General features: G+C 38.4%; 1 protein-coding gene across 3 annotated transcripts in view; it reads left to right on the top strand.

The window, feature by feature from the left end:
* Positions 1-17,705, top strand: part of BLTP3A (bridge-like lipid transfer protein family member 3A) — a 75,444-nt gene that overhangs the window by 30,439 nt on the left and 27,300 nt on the right. The gene's annotated exons all lie outside the window — the stretch shown is intronic.

Genomic DNA, 17,705 nt, shown 5'->3' with positions numbered 1-17,705 from the left:
TTTTTTGGAAGAGTTTGAGAAGGATGGATGTTAGCGCTTCTCTAAATGTTTGATAGAATTTACCTGTGAAGCCATCTGGTCCTGGAGTTTTGTTTGTTGGAAGATTTTTTTTTTAATAAATTTATTTTATTTATTTATTGGCTGCATTGGGTCTTTGTTGCTGTGTCCGGGCTTTCTCTAGTCATGGCAAGTGGGAGCTACTCTTTGCTGAGGTGCACAGGCTTCTCATTGAGGTGGCCTTTCTTGTTGCAGAGCACAGGCTCTAGGCACATGGGCTTTGTATTTGTGTCTCTCGGGCTCTAGAGCACAGGCTCAGTAGTAGTGGCACAGTTGCTCCGTGGCATGTGGGATCTTCCCGGACCAGGGAGCGAACGTGTCTCCCCTGCATTGGCAGATGGATTCTTAACCATTGCGCCACCAGGGAAGTCCCTGTTGGAAGATTTTTAATCTCAGTTTCAATTTCATTACTTGTGATTGGTCTGTTCATATTTCCTATTTCTTCCTGATTCAGTCTTGAATGGTTATACCTTTCTAAGAATTTGTCCATTTCTTCCAGGTTGTCCATTTTATTGGCATATACTTGCTTGTAGTCGTCTCTTATGATGCTTTTTATTTCTGCGGTGTCGTAACTTCTCCTATTTCATTTCTTTTTTTTAATTAAATTAATTATTTTTATTGGCTGTGTTGGGTCTTCATTGTTGTGCATGGGCTGTCTCTAGTTGTGGCAAGCAGGGGCTACTCTTTGTTGCGGTGTGTGGGCTTCTTATTGCAGTGGCTTCTCTTGTTGTGGAGCACAGGCTCTAGGCATGCGGGCTTCAGTAATTGCAGCACATGGGCTCAGTAGTTGTGGCTCGGGCTCTAGAGCACAGTCTCAGTAGTTGTGGCACTCAGGCTTAGTTGCTCTGTGGCATGTGGGACCAGGGTTTGAACCCATGTCCCCTGCATTGGCAGGCAGATTCTTAACCACTGTGCAACCAGGGAAGTCCGTCTCCTGTTTAATTTCTAATTTTATTGATTTGAGTCCTCGCCCTCTTTTTCTTGATGAGTCTGGCTAAAGGTTTATCAATTTTGTTTATCTTCTCAAAGAACCAGCTTTTAGTTTTATTGATCTTTGCTATTGTTTTCTTTATATTTCATTTATTTCTGCTCTGATCTTTATGATTTCTTTCCTTCTACTAACTTTAGTATTTGTTTGTTCTTCTTTCTTTAGTTCCTTTAGATGTAAGGTTAGATTGTTTATTTGGAATTTTTCTTGTTTCTTGAGGTAGGATTGTATTGCTATAAACTTCCCTCTTAGAACTGCTTTTGCTGCATCCCATAGATTTTGGATGATTGTATTTTTGTTGTCATTTGTTTTTAGGTATTTTTTTCTTTCCTCTTTGATTTCTTCAGTGATCTCTTGGTTATTTAGTAGTGTATTGTTTAGCCTCCTTTGTTTGTGTTTACATTTTTTCCCTGTTATTTATTTCTAATCTCATAGCATTGTGGTCGGAAAAGATGCTTGATACTATTTCAATTTTCTTAAATTTACAGAGGCTTGATTTGTGACCCAAGATGTGATCTACCCTTGAGAATGTTCTGTGTGCACTTGAGAAGAAAGTGTATTCTGTAGTTTTGGGATGGAATGTCCTATAAATATCAATTAAGTCCATCTGATCTAATGTGTCATTTAAAGTTTGTGTTTCCTTATTTATTTTCTGTTTGGATGATCTGTCCATTGGTGTAAGTGGGGTGTTAAAGTCTCCTACTATTATTGTGTTACTGTCAGTTTCCGCTTTTATGGTTGTTAGCATCTGCCTTATGTATTGAGGTGTTCCTATGTTGGGTGCATAGATATTTACAATTGTTATATCTTCTGGGATTGATCCTTTGATCATTATGTAGTGTCCTGCCTTGTCTCTCTCTCTCTTTTATTTATTTTTCTTTTTCTTTTCTTTTTTTTTCTTTTTAAGTCAGGGTCTTTAATAATTTGAGTCTCTCTTTTTTTTAAATACATTTATTTATTTATTGTCTGCATTGGGTCTTCCTTGCTGCGTGCAGGCTTTCTCTAGTTGCTGCAAGTGGGGGCTACTCTTTGTGGCAGTGCTTAGGCTTCTCTTTGCAGTGGCTTCTCTTGTTTCAGAGCATAGGCTCTAGGGGGCACGGGCTTCAGTAGTTGTGGCATGTGGGCTCAATAGTTGTGGCTCACGAGCTCTAGAGTGCAGGCTCAGTAGTTGTGGCACACAGGCTTAGTTGCTCCATGGCATGTGGAATCTTCCTGGACCAGGGCTCAAACCCATGTACCCTGCATTAGCAGGCAGATTCTTAACCACTGTGCCACCAGGGAAACCCCTGCTTTGTCTCTTGTAATAGTCTTTATTTTAAATTCTAATTTTTCTGATATGAGTATTGTTACTCCAGCTTTCTTTTGACTTCCATTTGCATGGAAAATCTTTTTCCATCCCCTCACTTTCAGTTTGTATGTGTCCCTAGGTCTGAAGTGGGTTTCTTGTAGACAGCATGTATGTGGGTCTTGTTTTTGTATCCATTCAGCCAGTCTGTGTCTTTTGGTTGAAGCCTTTAATCTATTTACATTCAAGGTAATTATCAATATCTATATTCCTATTACCATTTTCTTAATTGTTTTGGGTTTATTTTTGTACGTCCTTTTCTTCTCTTGTGTTTCCCACTTAGAGAAGCTCCTTTAGCATTTGTTGTAGGGCTGGTTTGGTGGTGCTGAATTCACTTAGCTGTTGCTTGTCTGTAAAGCTTTTGATTTCTCCATCGAATCTGAATGAGATCCTTGCTGGGTAGAGTATTCTTGGTTGTAGGTTCTCCCCTTGCATCACTTGAAATATATCATGCCACTCCCTTCTGGGTTGCAGAGTTTCTGCTGACAAATCAGCTGTTAACCTTATGGGAGTTCTCTTGTACATTATTTGTTGTTTTCCTCTTGTTGCTTTTAATAATTTTTCTCTGTCTTTAATTTTTGTCAATTTGATTACTATGTGTCTTGGCATTTTTCTCCTTGGGTTTATCCTGCCTGGGACTCTGCACTTCCTGAACTTGGGTGGCTATTTCCTTTCCCATGTTAGGGAAATTTTTGACTAAAATCTCTTCAGATATTTTCTCAGGTCCTTTCTCTCTCTCTTCTCCTTCTGGGACCCTTGTAATGTGAATACTGATGCGTTTAATGTTATCCCAGAGATCTCTTAGGCTGTCTTCATTTCTTTTCATTCTTTTTTCTTTATTCTGTTCTGTGGCAGTGATGTCCACCATTCTGTCTTTCAGGTCACGTATCTGTTCTTCTGCCTCAGTTATTCTGCTATTGATTCCTTCTAGTGTATTTTTCATTTCAGTTATTGTATTGCTTATCTCTGTTTGTTTGTTCCTTAATTCTAGGTTTTTGTTAAACATTTCTTACAAATTTTTGATCTTTGTATCCAGTCTTTTTACGAGGTCCTGCATCATCTTCACTATCCGTATTCTGAATTCTTTTTCTGGAAAGTGGCCTATCTCCACTTCATCTAGTTGTTTTTCAGGAGTTTTATCTTGTTCCTTCATCTGATACAAAGTCCTTTGCCTTTTCAGTTTATCTATCTTTCTGTGATTGTGGTTTTCCTTCCACAGGCTGCAGGATTATAATTCTTCTTGCTTCTGCTGTCTGCGCTCTGGTGGATGAGGCTATCTGAGAGGCTTGTGCATGCTTCCTGATGGGAGGGACTGGTGGTGGGTAGAGCTGGGTGTTGCTCCCGTGGGCAGAGCTCAGTAAAACTTTAAAATTTTAATCTGCTTGTCTGCTAATGGGTGGGGCTGTGTTCCCTCCCTGTTGGTTGTTTGGCCTGTGGTGACTCAGCACTGGAGCCTGCAAGCTTTTTGGCTGGGCTAATATCAGACTCTGGGATGGCTCACATCAGTGAGTACTTCCCAGAACTTCTGCTGCCAGTGTCCTTGTCCCTGCTGTGAGCCACAGCCACCTCCTGCCTCTGCAGGAGACCCTCCAACACTAGCAGGCAGGTCTGGTTCAGTCTCCTATGTGGTCACTGCTTCTTCCCGCTGGGTCCTGGTGCACACACTATTTTGTGTGTGCTATCCAAGAATGGAGTCTCAGTTTCCCCCAGTCCTGTGCAAGTCCTGCAGTCAAATCCTGCTGGCCTTCAAAGTCTGATTCTCTGGGGATTCCTCCTCTTGTTGCCAGACCCCCAGGTTGGGAAGCCTGACATGGGGCTCAGAGCCCTCACTCCACTGGATGGACTTCTCTTGTATAATTGTTCTCCAGTTTGTGAGTTGCCCACCCAGTGGTTATGGGATTTGATTTTATCGTGATTGTGCCCCTCCTGCTGTCTCATTGTGGCCTCTCCTTTGGATGTGGGGCATCTTTTTTTTTTGGTGAGTTCCAGTGTCTTCCTATCAATGATTGTTCAGCAGTTAGTTGTGATCCTGGTGCTCTCGCAAGAGGGAGTGTGTGCGTGTCCTTCTACTCCTCTATCTCAAACCAATCCATATCTATTCACTTGTTAGTGGACATTTTATTTCCAGTTTTTGGCTCTTACGAATAATGCTGCTATGAGCATTCATATATCAATACAAGTTATTGTGTGGTTATGTGCTTTTATTTCTCCTAGCTAAATGCCTAGGAATAGAATGGTTGGATGGTATGGTAGGTGAGGATTTAACTTTTTAACAAACTGTCGAACATTTCCAGAGTGGTTAACTGTTTTACATTCTTTTTTTCATTTTTCATTTTTTACATGCTTTCATGTTTAAATTTTTTTTATATCCTACATTTACATTTGCTGTTAAAATATGTTTGTTGTGTATTAAGCCTTTACAGTCATTATTCTTTTGGATGTTCAGCTGTCCTCATCTTTGGCCAATGAGAGCCTTTCAAAGTCACCTGTGTCCTTTGGACAAGATCCCAGTAATCTTCCTGCTTTTATACAGAACAAGATGTTTCAGGCTTGTCTTATACATCCTTACCTCAGACCTGGAATCAGACATTTCTCTAAGGAAGTTGGTTCCTTTTAATGAGAAATACTACTTAGTTGGAGACAAAAAGTTTGGGCAAAATTGTATTCATTGAGTTGTCACTGCTTTAAGGCCTTTTTAGTGTTCAGTTCTAGGGAAAAGGTATTTTTAAGCAAGATAAAAATAACTCATGATAATGTCTTGAAATTTCTCAATTCAAGTGAAAAAGAGAGGATTTTCAGTTGCTTTTTAGATTTAGCATTTGTATTTTTTATTTATATGCTGAATCTTGGTTCCTAACAACAACAATATAATAAATGATTTACTTTTTCAATAGTTTCAAAAAATAACAAAACCAATATTGTAACTATCAGTGACTACTGAATGCAGTAGCTTTCTTTGTGTGTATGTGTGTTTTAACCTTATGATATATCCCATTAAGGATTATGGTGAAAATACTGTGTTTTAAAATTACTTAAAATCATTCTTTGTATGATTGGGTACCAATTTGACATACAGAGGTGTTCATTTGTTTCATTTTTTTTTTTAAGACAATTTTTTTAAGAGCAGTTTTAGGTTTACACAGTAGTATTAAGAGCAAGTATACTCCCACCCTCACACATGCATAGCCTCCCCCGTTATTGACATCCCCCACTGGAGTGGTGTATTTGTTACAGTAGATAAACCCTATATTGACACATCATAATCACACAAAGTCCATAGTTTACATTAAGGTTCACTCTTGGTGGTACATTGTATAATGACATATATTCACCATTTGAATAGGTTTGGACAAATGTATAATGACATATATTCACCATTATATTATCATACAGTGTATTTTCACTGCCCTAAAAATCCTCTGTGCTCTGCCTAGTCATCCCTCTCCCTGCCCCAACCTGGCAACCTCTGGTCTTTTCACTGTCTCCGTAATTTTTCCTTTTCTAGGATGATTCCTTCTTTTTAGATTGCCTTCTTTCACTTAATAATAGGCATTTAAGTTTCCTTCATGTCTTTTTAGGACTCTATATCTCATTTCTTTTTAGTGCTGAATAATATTTCATAGTCTGGATGTACCACAGTTTATCTATTCATCTATAAGGGCATCTTGGTTGCTTCAGAATTTCGGCAGTTATGAATGAAGCTGCTATAAATGTCCATGTGCAGGTTTTTGTGTGGACATTAAGTTTTCAACTCCTTTGAGTAAATACAAAGGAGTGTGATTGCTGGATCTATGGTAACAGTATGTTCAGTTTTGGAAGAAACCACCAAACTGTCTTCCAAAGTGGCTGTGCCATTTTGCATTCCTACCAGCAGTGAATGAGAGTTCCTGCTGCTCCATGTCCTGGTCAGCATTTGGTGTTGTCAGTGATTTGGATTTTTGCCATTCTAATAGGTGTGTAGTGGAATCTCATTATTGTTCTAATTTACATTTCCTTGATGACATATGATGTAGAGCTTATAAGACACGTGCTTATTTGTTATCTCTATATCATCTTTTGTAAGGTGTCTATGAAGGTCTTTGGCTCATTTTTAAATCGGGTTGTTTGCTTCCTTACTGTTGAGTTTTAAGAGTTCTTTGTATATTTTGGAAAACAGTCTTTTATCAGATGTGTCTTTTGCAGATATATTCTCCCAGTCCGTGGATGGTCTTCTCATTCTCTTGACATTGTCTTTCACAGGACAGATTTTTAACTTTAATGAAATCTAGTTTATCTGTTATTTCTTTCATGAATAGTGCCTTTGGTGTTGTGTCTAAAATGTAATCGCTGTACCCAGGGTTATCTAGGTTTTCTCTTATGTTATCTTCTAGGAGTTTTACATCAGTTTGTTTTAAATTTTCAGATTGTTTTTAATTTATTTTTTAAACTTTGTAAAATTACATAGTTCCAAAGTTAAAACTATAAAACAAGGAATTTTATATGTATATATGTTTGTATTGTCCCCACTCCATTTCTTACACAACATGTAACATACGATAAACACTTTTCCACATTGCTTTTTTCTTTTAAAAGTATATCCTGGAGGTCACTACATAGAACTATATAGGGAGGTGTTTCATATTCCTTTTTGCACCTGCAGAATACTCAGTATATTTTATGAAGACGTCATAGTTTGATTAGCCAGTTCTCTGTTGGTAGATGTTTGAATTATTTCCAGGTTTTTTACTGTTACAAATAGTGTAGCAGTAAATGACCTTGTTCATAAGTCACTTAGTATTTTTCTAGCATATTTTAAAAAACAGCTTTATTGAGATATAATTCACATACTACAGAATTCATCCATTTAAAGTATACAATTCAGTAGTTTTTCGTATATACACCAGGTTGTGCAACCGTCACCACAATCAATTTTAGAACATTTTTATCACCCAAAAAGAAACTCCATTCCTATTTGCAATCATTCCTCATTCTCCCCTGCCTTAGCCTTAGGCAACCATAAATCTACTTTCTGTATCTATTCTGATCATTTCATGTAAATGGAATCATATATTATGTGGTCTTTTGTGATTGGTGTCTCTCAGCATAATGTTTTCAAGGTTCAGCTATGTTGTAGCATGTATCAGCACTTTCTTCCTTTTATGGCTGAATAATATTCTATTGTATAGATATACCACATTTTATTTATCCATTTATCAGTTGATGGCCATTTGGTTTCTTTCCCCTTTTTTTGCTAGCATATTTTGGGATAGATTTCTGGAAGTGGGGCTGCTGGGTCAAATGGCAAATGCATGTATCAATATAATTTTGATAGACATTGCTAAATTACCCTTGGTAAGGATTTTGTAACTTTTTTGTTAGCACCAGCAATGTTACAAGAGTTCTTGTCTTCCATGAGTCTTGCCAATAGATAATATTGTCAAACTTAAGGATTTTTGCCTAAAGATGACACACGGTATTTTTGTGTAGTTTTTTGGTAAGTTATATTGATATGCACAAATTATAAGTGTATAGCTTAGTGATTCTTCTATTTATTTGTTTGTTTATTTTTGGCTGTGTCCAGTCTTAGTTGCTGCGCATGGGATCTTAGTTCCCTGACCAGGGATTGAACCCAAGTCCCTGCACTGGAAGCTGGATTCTTTTAATTTTTTTTTTTTTATTATTTTTTTTGGGGGTACACCAAGTTCAATCATCTGTTTTTATACACATATTCCCGTATTCCCTCCCTCCCTCGACTCCCCCCCACCCTCCCCGTCCCAGTCCTCTAAGTCATCTTCCATCCTCAAGTTGAACTCCCTTTGTTATACAACAACTTCCTGCTGGCTATCTATTTTACAGCTGGTAGTATATATATGTCTGTGCTACTCTCTCACTTCGTCTCAGCTTCCCCTTCACCCCCCACCACCCCCAAACCTCGAGTTCTCCAGTCCATTCTCTGCATCTGCGTCCTTGTTCTTGTCTTGTCACTGAGTTCATCAGTACCATTTTTAGATTCCGTATATGTGAGTTAGCATACAATATTTGTCTTTCTCTTTCTGACTTACTTCACTCTGTATGACAGACTGTAGGTCTATCCACCTCATTACATATAGCTCCATCTCATCCCTTTTGATAGCTGAGTAATATTCCATTGTATATATATGCCACATCTTCTTTATCCATTCATCTGTTGATGGGCATTTAGGTTGCTTCCATGTCCTGGCTATTGTAAATAGTGCTGCAATAAATATTATGGTACATGTTTCTTTTGGGATTATGGTTTTCTTTGGGTATATGCCCAGGAGTGGGATTACTGGATCATATGGTAGTTCTATTTGTAGTTTTTTAAGGAACCTCCAAATTGTTTTCCATAGTGGCTGTACCAACTTACATTCCCACCAACAGTGCAGGAGAGTTCCCTTTTCTCCACACCCTCCCCAACATTTGTTGTTTCCAGATTTTGTGATAATGGCCATTCTGATTGGTGTGAGGTGATACCTCATTGTGGCTTTGACTTGCATTTCTCTGATGATTAGTGATGTTGAGCATCTTTTCATGTGTTTGTTGGCCATCTGTATGTCTTCTTTGGAGAAATGTCTATTTAGGTCTTCCGCCCATTTGTGGATTGGGTTATTTGCTTTTTTGGTATTAAGCTGCAGGAGCTGCTTGTATATTTTGGAGGTTAATCCTTTGTCCATTGTTTCATAGGCAACTATTTTTTCCCATTCTGAGGGTTGCCTTCTAGTCTTGTTTATGGTTTCTTTCTCTGTGCAAAAGCTTCTAAGTTTCATGAGGTCCCATTTGTTTATTCTTGATTTTATTTTCATGATTCTAGGAGGGGGGTCAAAAAGGATCTTGCTTTGATGTATGTCATAGAGTGTTCTGCCTATGTTTTCCTCTAGGAGTTTTATAGTGTCTGGCCTTACATGTAGGTCTTTAATCCATTTGGAGTTTATTTTTGTGTATGGTGTTAGGAAGTGTTCTAATTTCATTCTTTTACATGCAGCTGTCCAATTTTCCCAGCACCACTTCTTGAAGAGGCTGTCTTTTTTCCATTGTATATTCGTGCCTCCTTTGTCAAAGAGAAGGTGCCCATATGTGTTTGGGCTTACTTCTGAGTTCTCTATTCTATTCCATTGGTCTTCCTTTCTATTTTTGTGCCAGTACCATACTGTCTTGATCACTATGGCCTTGTAGTATAGTTTGAAGTCAGGAAGCCTGATTCCTCCAACTCCATTTTTCCTTCTCAAGATTGCTTTCGCTGTTTGGGGTCTTTTGCGTTTCCATACAAATCGTAAGATTTCTTGCTCTAGTTCTGTGAAAAATGCCATTGGTAATTTGATCGGGATGGCATTGAATCTGTAAATTGCTTTGGGTAGTACAGTCATTTTCACGATGTTGATTCTTCCAATCCAGGAACATGGTATATCCCTCCATCTGTTTGTGTCGTCTTTGATTTCTTTCATCAGTGTCTTAAAGTTTTCTGCATACAGATCTTTTGCCTCCTTAGGCAGGTTTATTCCTAGGTATTTTATTCTTTTTGTTGCAATGGTGAATGGGAGAGTTTCCTTAATTTCTCTTTCTGCTCTTCCGTTGTTCGTGTATAGGAATGCAAGAGATTTCTGTGCATTAATTTTGTATCCTGCTACTTTACTAAACTCATGAATTAGTGCTAGCAGTTTTCTGGTAGAGTCTTTAGGGTTTTCTATATATGTCATCTGCAAAGAGTGACAATTTTACTTCTTCTTTTCCAATTTGTATTCCTTTTATTTTTTTCTTCTCTGATTGCTGTGGCTAAAACTTCCAAAACTATGTTGAATAATAATGGTGAGAGTGGACACCCTTGTCTTGTTCCTGTTCTTAGAGGGAATTCTTTCAGTTTTTCCCCATTTAGAACGATGTTGGCTTTTGGTTTCTCATATGTGGCTTTTATTATGTTGAGGTAATTTCCTTCTATGCCCATTTTCTGGAGAGCTTTTATCATAAATGGATGTTGAATTTTGTCAAAAGCTTTTTCTGCATCTATTGAAATGATCATATGGTTTTTATCCTTCAATTTGTTGATATGATGTATCAAGTTGATTGATTTGTGTATATTGAAGAATCCTTGCATCCCAGGGATAAACCCCACTTGATCATGGTGTATGATTTTTTTAATATGCTGTTAGCTAGTATTTTGTTGAGGATTTTTGCATCTAAATTCATCAGTGATATTGGTCTGTCATTTTCTTTTTTTGTGACATCTTTGCCTGGTTTTGGTATCAGGGTGACGGTGGCCTTGTAGAATGAGTTTGGGAGTGTTCCTCCTTCTGCAATATTTTGGAAGAGTTTGAGAAGGATAGATGTTAGCTCTTCTCTAAATGTTTGATAGAATTCGCCCGTGAATCCGTCTGGTCCTGGGCTTTTGTGTGTTGGGAGATTTTTAATCACTGCCTCAATTTCCGTACTTGTGATTGGTCTGTTCATAGTTTCTATTTCTTCCTGGTTCAGTCTTGGAAGATTGTATTTTTCTAAGAATTTATCCATTTCTTCCAGGTTATCCAATTGATTGGCATATAGTTGCTTGTAGTAGTCTCTCATGATCTTTTGTATTTCTGAGGTGTCCGTTGTGACTTCTCCTTTTTCATTTCTAATTCTGTTGATTTGCATCTTCTCCCTTTTTTTCTTGATGAGTCTGGCTAATGGTTTATCAATTTTGTTAATCTTCTCAAAGAACCAGCTTTTAGTTTTATTTATTTTTGCTATGGCTTCCTTCCTTTCTTTTTCATTTATTTCTGCTCTGATCTTTATGATTTCTTTCCTTCTGCTCACTTTGGGGTTTCTTTGTTCTTCTTTTTCTAATTGTTTGAGGTGTAAGGTTAGGTTGTTTATTCGATAATTTTCTTGTTTCTTAAGGTAGGACTGTATTGCTATAAACTTCCCTCTTAGAACTGCTTTTGCTGCGTCCCATAGGTTTGGGTTGTTGTGTTTTCATTGTCGTTTGTTTCTAGATATTTTTTGATTTCCTCTTTGATTTCTTTAGTGATGTCTTGGTTGTTTACGAGTGAATTGTTTAGCCTCCATGTGTTTGTATTTTTTGCAGTTTTTTTCCTGTAATTGATATCTAGTCTCATGGCATTGTGGTCTGAGAAGATGCTTGATATGATTTCAATTTTCTTGAATTTGCCGAGGTTTGATTTGTGACCCAAGATGTGATCTGTCCTGGAAAATGTTCCGTGTGCACTTGAGAAGAACGTGTAGTCTGTCGTTTTTGGATGGAATGTCCTATAAATATCAATGAAGTCGAGATGGTCTAATGTGTCATTTAAAGCTTGTGTGTATTTATTTATTTTCTGTTTGGATGATCTGTCCACTGATGTAAGTGGGGTGTTCAAGTCTCTCACTATTATTGTGTTACTGTCGATGTCCCCTTTTATAGCTGTTAGCATTTGCCTTATGTATTGAGGTGCTCCTATGTTGGGGGCATAGATATTTACCATTGTGATATGTTCTTCTTGAATGGATCCCTTGATCATTAGGTGGTGTCCTTCCTTGTCTCTTTTAATAGTCTTTACTTTCAAGTCTAATTTGTCTGATATGAGTATTGCTACTCCAGCTTTCTTTTGACTTCCATTGGCATGGAATATTTTTTTCCATCCCTTTCCTTTCAGTCTATATGTATCCCTTGGTCTGAAGTGGGTTTCTTGTAGGCAGCATATGGAAGGGTCTTGTTTTTGTATCCATTCAGCCAGTCTGTGTCTTTTGGTTGGAGCATTTAATCCATTTACATTTAAGTAGATTATTGACATGTGTGTTCCAATTACCATTTTCTGAATTGTTTTGGGTTTGTATTTGTAGGTGTTTTCCTTTTCTTGTGTTTCCTACTTAGAGAAGTTCCTTTAGCACTTGTTGTAAGGCTGGTTTGGTGGTGCTGAATTCTCTTAACTTTTGCTTGTCTGGAAAGCTTTTGATTTCTCCCTCAAATCTGAATGAGATTCTTGCTGGGTAGAGTATTCTTGGCTGTAGGTTTCTCTCTTTCAGGACTTTCAGTATATCCTGCCATTCCCTTCTGGCCTGCAGAGTTTCTGTAGAAAGGTCAGCTGTTATCCTTATGGGTTTTCCCTTATATGTTATTTGTTGCTTTTCTCTTGCTGCTTTTAATATTTTTTCTTTGTGTTTAATTGTCATTAGTTTGATTACTATGTGTCTTGGTGTATTTCTCCTTGGGTTTATTCTGTATGGGACTCTCTGTGCTTCTTGGATTGGGTTAATTATTTCCTTTCCCATGTTGGGGAAGTTTTCCACTATAACCTCTTCAAATATTTTCTCAGACCCTTTCTTTTTTTCTTCTTCTTCTGGGATGCCTATAATTCGAATGTTGGTATGCTTAATGTTATCGCTGAGGTCTCTGAGACTGTCTTCTAGTCTTTTTATTCTTTTTTCTTTTTCCTGCTCTGTGGCATTTATTTCCCCCATTCTATCTTCCAAGTCACTTATTCGTTCTTCTGCCTCAGTCATTCTGCTGGTTATAGCATCTAGAGTATTTTTAATTTCAGTTATTTTGTTATCCATTGCTGTTTGTTTTTCTGAGTTCTTATGAACTGTTTTTTGTACTTTCTCTATTTTGTTATCGAGATTTTGTATCATTTTTACTATCATTACTCTGAATTCTTTTTCAGGCATTTTTCCTATTTCCTCCTCATTTATTTGGTCTTGTGGGTTTTTTTTCCTGCTCCTTTGCCTGCATGGTGTTCCATTGTTTCCTCATGGTTGTCCAGACTTTTGGGGTTGCTTGTCCTGGCGATAGAAGTGTTTATAGGAGATTGTCCAAGCCTCAGACTAATGTTAATATTTCTGTTTCCTTAGAGGCTCAGCTGTAAGTGTCCTTCTACTCGCCTTGGGTTTTTTGCATTATTCTGTGGCCAGCAGAGCTTCCTTTATTGTTTGTCTGTAAGCATCAGTGTGTGGGGAGGGAGAGGGTACAATAGTGGCTCCTTTCCCTGGGAGTGAGTGAGCAGTGGCGCACTGTTGTTTCAGTTGGGCTTGGAGGTGCCTGTTGCAGAGGGACAGCTGGTGGCTCAGGTGTAAACAGAAAGTCTCAGAGTTGGGCCTCTCGGGTTTTTTTTTTTTCTCTTCAGCCTCCCTGCTGCCGGCGTTCCAAGGGGTTTTAATCCAGCCTGGCCCGAGTGCCTGAGGGTACTTGTTATTCCTGAGCACTGTAGGTGGCCCACAGGGCGTCTCTCCACTGCCTGTTGCAGAGGTGCCGAAAGAGAGAAAGAGGCTATGCCCACGGCTTCTCCCCTCTGCCTGTGAGCCTGCAGCGTCCAGCTGCCATCATGGCCGGGCAGCTCTCAGGGGCAGGCACTCCTCACCGCAGACCTCTTCCCTCCTGTCCTCTCGGTCCATCACCTTACTGGCAACAATGTTTCTCACCCTGAACCAGCTCTCTGCTTCCCACGCTCCCACTCCCGGACCCTTTGTTCAGCTGTGAATCGACGTCTCAGTCCACGAACGCTGAGCTGCGGTGCGGACCCTCCGTATGTTTCTCACTCCCTCCCGTCTGCCACAGCTCCACCGCTTCACCCTCTTTGAGCCGTCGTAGATGCCTCCCTACCAGTTATGTCAGGCTCCTTGCGGTCCTTTCTGGTGTCCGAGGTCATCTGCTAGTGTTCAGTTGGTTCTCTGTGGGAATTATTGCATCTTTTGGTGCATTCCCAATGCATCTGTGGAGAGGGATGCATTCCACGTCCCTCTACTTGGCTGCCATCTTTTTCTCTGGAAGCCGGATTCTTAACCACTGGACAACCAGGGAAGCTCCCTAGCTTAGTGATACTTTTTTTTTTTTTCAGCTATTATGTCTTCAAATATGTTCTCTGTCCCTTTTTCTCATTTTTCTTTCTGGGATCCCCATGATGTGAATGTTAGTATACTTGATGCTGTTTCAGACATCTCTTAAGTTGTTAGCATTTTTAAAATTCTTTTCTCTTTTCAGCTTCAGTGATTTCCACTACTCTGCCTTACAGTTCATTGATCCATTGTTCTGTGTCATCTAACCTAGTGTTGGTATCTTCTAGTGCATTTCCAGTTGTTATCATATTCTTCAGATCTGTTTGGTTGTTCTTTATATTTTCTGTTTATTGAGGTGCTCCTATATTGGGTGCATATATATTTATAATTGTTGTCTCTTCTTGGATTGATCCCTCGATCTTTATGTAGTGTCCTTTCTTGTCTCTTGTGACATTTTTTACTTTAAAGTCTATTTTATCTGATATGAGTATTGCTACTCCAGCTTTCCTTTGATTTCCATTTGCATGGAAAATCTTTTTCCATCCTCTCATTTTCAGTCTGTATATGTCCCTAGGTCTGAAGTGGGTCTCTTGTAAACAGCATATATATGGGTCTTGTATTTGTATCCTTTCAGCCAGTCTGTGTCTTTCGGTTGGTGCATTTAGTCCATTTACATTCAAGGGAATTATCGATATGTGTGTTCCTATTACCATTTTCTTAATTGTTTTATTGTTGTTTTTGTAGGTCCTTTTCTTCTCTTATGTTTCCTGCTTAGAGAAGTTCCTTTAGCATTTGTTGTAGGGCTGGTTTGGTGGTGCTGAATTCTCTTAGCTGTTGCTTGTCTGTAAAGCTTTTGATTTCTCCAACTAATCTGAATGAGATCCTTGCTGGGTAGAGTATTCTTGGTTGTAGGTTCTCCCCTTTCATCACTTGAAATATATCATGCCACTCCCTTCTGGGTTGCAGAGTTTCTGCTGAGAAATCAGCTGTTAACCTTATTGGAGTTCCCTTGTATGTTATTTGTTGTTTTTCCCTTGTTGCTTTTAATAACTTTTCTCTGTCTTTAATTTTTGTCAATTTGACTACTATATGTCTTAGTGTGTTTCTCCTTGGATTTATCCTGCCTGGGACTCTCTGCGCTTCCTGGACTTGGGTAGCTATTTCCTTTCCCATGTTAGGGAAGTTTTCAACTGTAATCTCTTCCAGTATTTTCTCGGGTCCTTTCTCTCTCTCTTCTCCTCCTTCTGGGACCCCTACAATGTGAATGTTGATGCGTTTAACGTTGCCCCAGAGGTCTCTTAGGTTGTCTTCAGTTCTTTTCATTCTTTTTTCCTTATTCTTTTCTGCATCAGTGATTATCACCATTCTGTCTTCCAGGTCACTTATTCGTTCTTCTGCCTCAGTTAATCTGCTGTTGGTTCCTTCTAGTGTATTTTTCATTTTAGTGATTGTGTTGCATATCTGTTTGTTTGTTCTTTAATTCTTCTAGATCTTTGGTGAACTTTTCTTGCAACTTTTTGATCTTTGCATCCAGTCTTTTTTCAAAGTCCTGGATCATCTTCACCATCATTATTCTGAATTCTTTTTCTGGAGGGGTGCCTATCTCCTCTCCAGTTAGTTGTTTTTCTGGGGTTTTATCTTGTCCCTTCATCTGGTACAGAGTCTTTTGCCTTTTCATTTTCTCTGTCTTTCTCTGGCTGTGGTTTTCAGTTCCACAAGATGAAATACTGCTGATACTGTTTGATTCTGCTGTCTGCCTTCTTTGCTTAGTGATTCTTTAGGAGAAGAAATAGACCATTTCCAGAATCCCCGGAGCCTCCTGTGTGCTTCCTAGTCATACCCACCCTCAGGGATAACTTCATCCTGATTTTTAACACCATACATTAGTTTTCCCTATTTTTAAAGTTATATGAATGTAATCACATAGCATGTCATCATAGTATGTGTCTACATGATGCTTGTGAAAGTTCAACATGATGCTTGTGAAAGTCATCTGTGTGGTTACATGTAGTTATTGTTCATTCATCCTCATTACTGTATGTTATTCCATTACATGCCACAATTATCTATTCTGTTGTAGAGGGACATTTGATTTGTTTCTAGTTTCTGGCTGTTAGGTGTGCTGTTGCTACGTGGGACTGTTCTCTATCATGACTGTGGTGGTTGATACATTACTATGCATTTGTTAAAACCCTGGATGTGTACACCACAAAGCATGAACTTTTCTATACATAAATTAAAAATATGTAAGAGAAAAGAATAGGGGTGGGACTTCCCTGATGGCACAGTCGTTAAGAATCTGCCTGCTAATGCAGGGGACACATGTTCTTCCCTGGTCTGGAAAGATCCCACATGCTGTGGAGCAGCTAAGCCCATGCGCCACGCTTAGCCTGCCTTCTAGAGCCCACGAGCCACAACTACTGAGCCCACACCTAGAGCCCGTGCTCCGCAACAAGAGAAGCCACTGCAGTGAGAAGCCTGTGCACCACAATGAAGACCCAATGAAGCCTAAAATAAACAAACAAATACATAAATAAAGAATAGTGGTGCTCTGAATGTTCTTATACATACCTCTTGGTGAACATATGTACACATTTGTGACTTGTATATATCTAGCAGTAGAGTTGTGGGCTCATAGGCTGTGCGTATGTTTTGCTTTCGTTCATACTGCTGGGCAGTTTTCCAAAGCGCTTGTACCACTTTCCCCCACTGGCAGTGCATAAGTGTTCTAGTTGCTAGCAGTTAATGTTGTCTCTCTTTTTATTTTTTTGGCCATATAATAGTTGTATAGTTGTATCACATTGTGATTTTAGTTTGTATTTTTTTAATGATTAGTTTATTAGAATTTCAGATATCCTCTTGCACAAAGCAGTGATGTATTCTGCGCATTGATCTTTTGGATTATTTGTCTTTTTCTTGTTAATTTGTAGAAGTTCCTTATATGTTCTGGAAACAAGTCCTTGGTTATATACATGTATTACAAATATCTTCTCCTACTATGTGGGTTTATTACCAATCTTAATGTTATTTTTTTGTTGACAAATGATTAATTCTAATGTAGTCCTGTATATCTATTTTTTCCCTTTATGGTTAGTGCTTTTTGTGTCTTGTTTCAGGAATCTTAAGTCATGAAGATATTCTTCTATGTTTTTTTCTGACTTTATTCTTTCAGTTTTATTGTTTGACTTTTCACGTTAAGATCTACAATCAATCTTGAAATTGTTTTTTTGTTTGATGTAATAAGGGTCAGTATTATTGTTTCTCTTTGCGGATAGCCTCAAACTGACCATGCACCATTATTGAAAAGACAATTTTTTCTCTGCTGCACTGTCACTTTGGTCATAAATCAAGTGACTCTCAGTGTAGTTTTGATATATGAGTGAAGCTGAACATCATGTTATGTTTAATATCTATTTGCATTTATTTTTCTGTGAACTGTCGCTACTTTGTCCTATTTTTATTTGGCTCTTGGTCTTCTCAGTTTTTTGAAGCTCTTTATGCATTAGAGATATTATCCCTTTGTGATATAAATTGCCTTTTTTTTTTTTTTTTTTTTTGGGCACACGGGCTTAG

The sequence above is a fragment of the Hippopotamus amphibius genome, chromosome 11 (assembly GCF_030028045.1).
Source record: "Hippopotamus amphibius kiboko isolate mHipAmp2 chromosome 11, mHipAmp2.hap2, whole genome shotgun sequence".
NCBI lineage: Eukaryota > Metazoa > Chordata > Mammalia > Artiodactyla > Hippopotamidae > Hippopotamus > Hippopotamus amphibius.
Note: the sequence above shows the minus strand (reverse complement) of the source record. Positions and strands in the feature narration are given on the sequence as shown.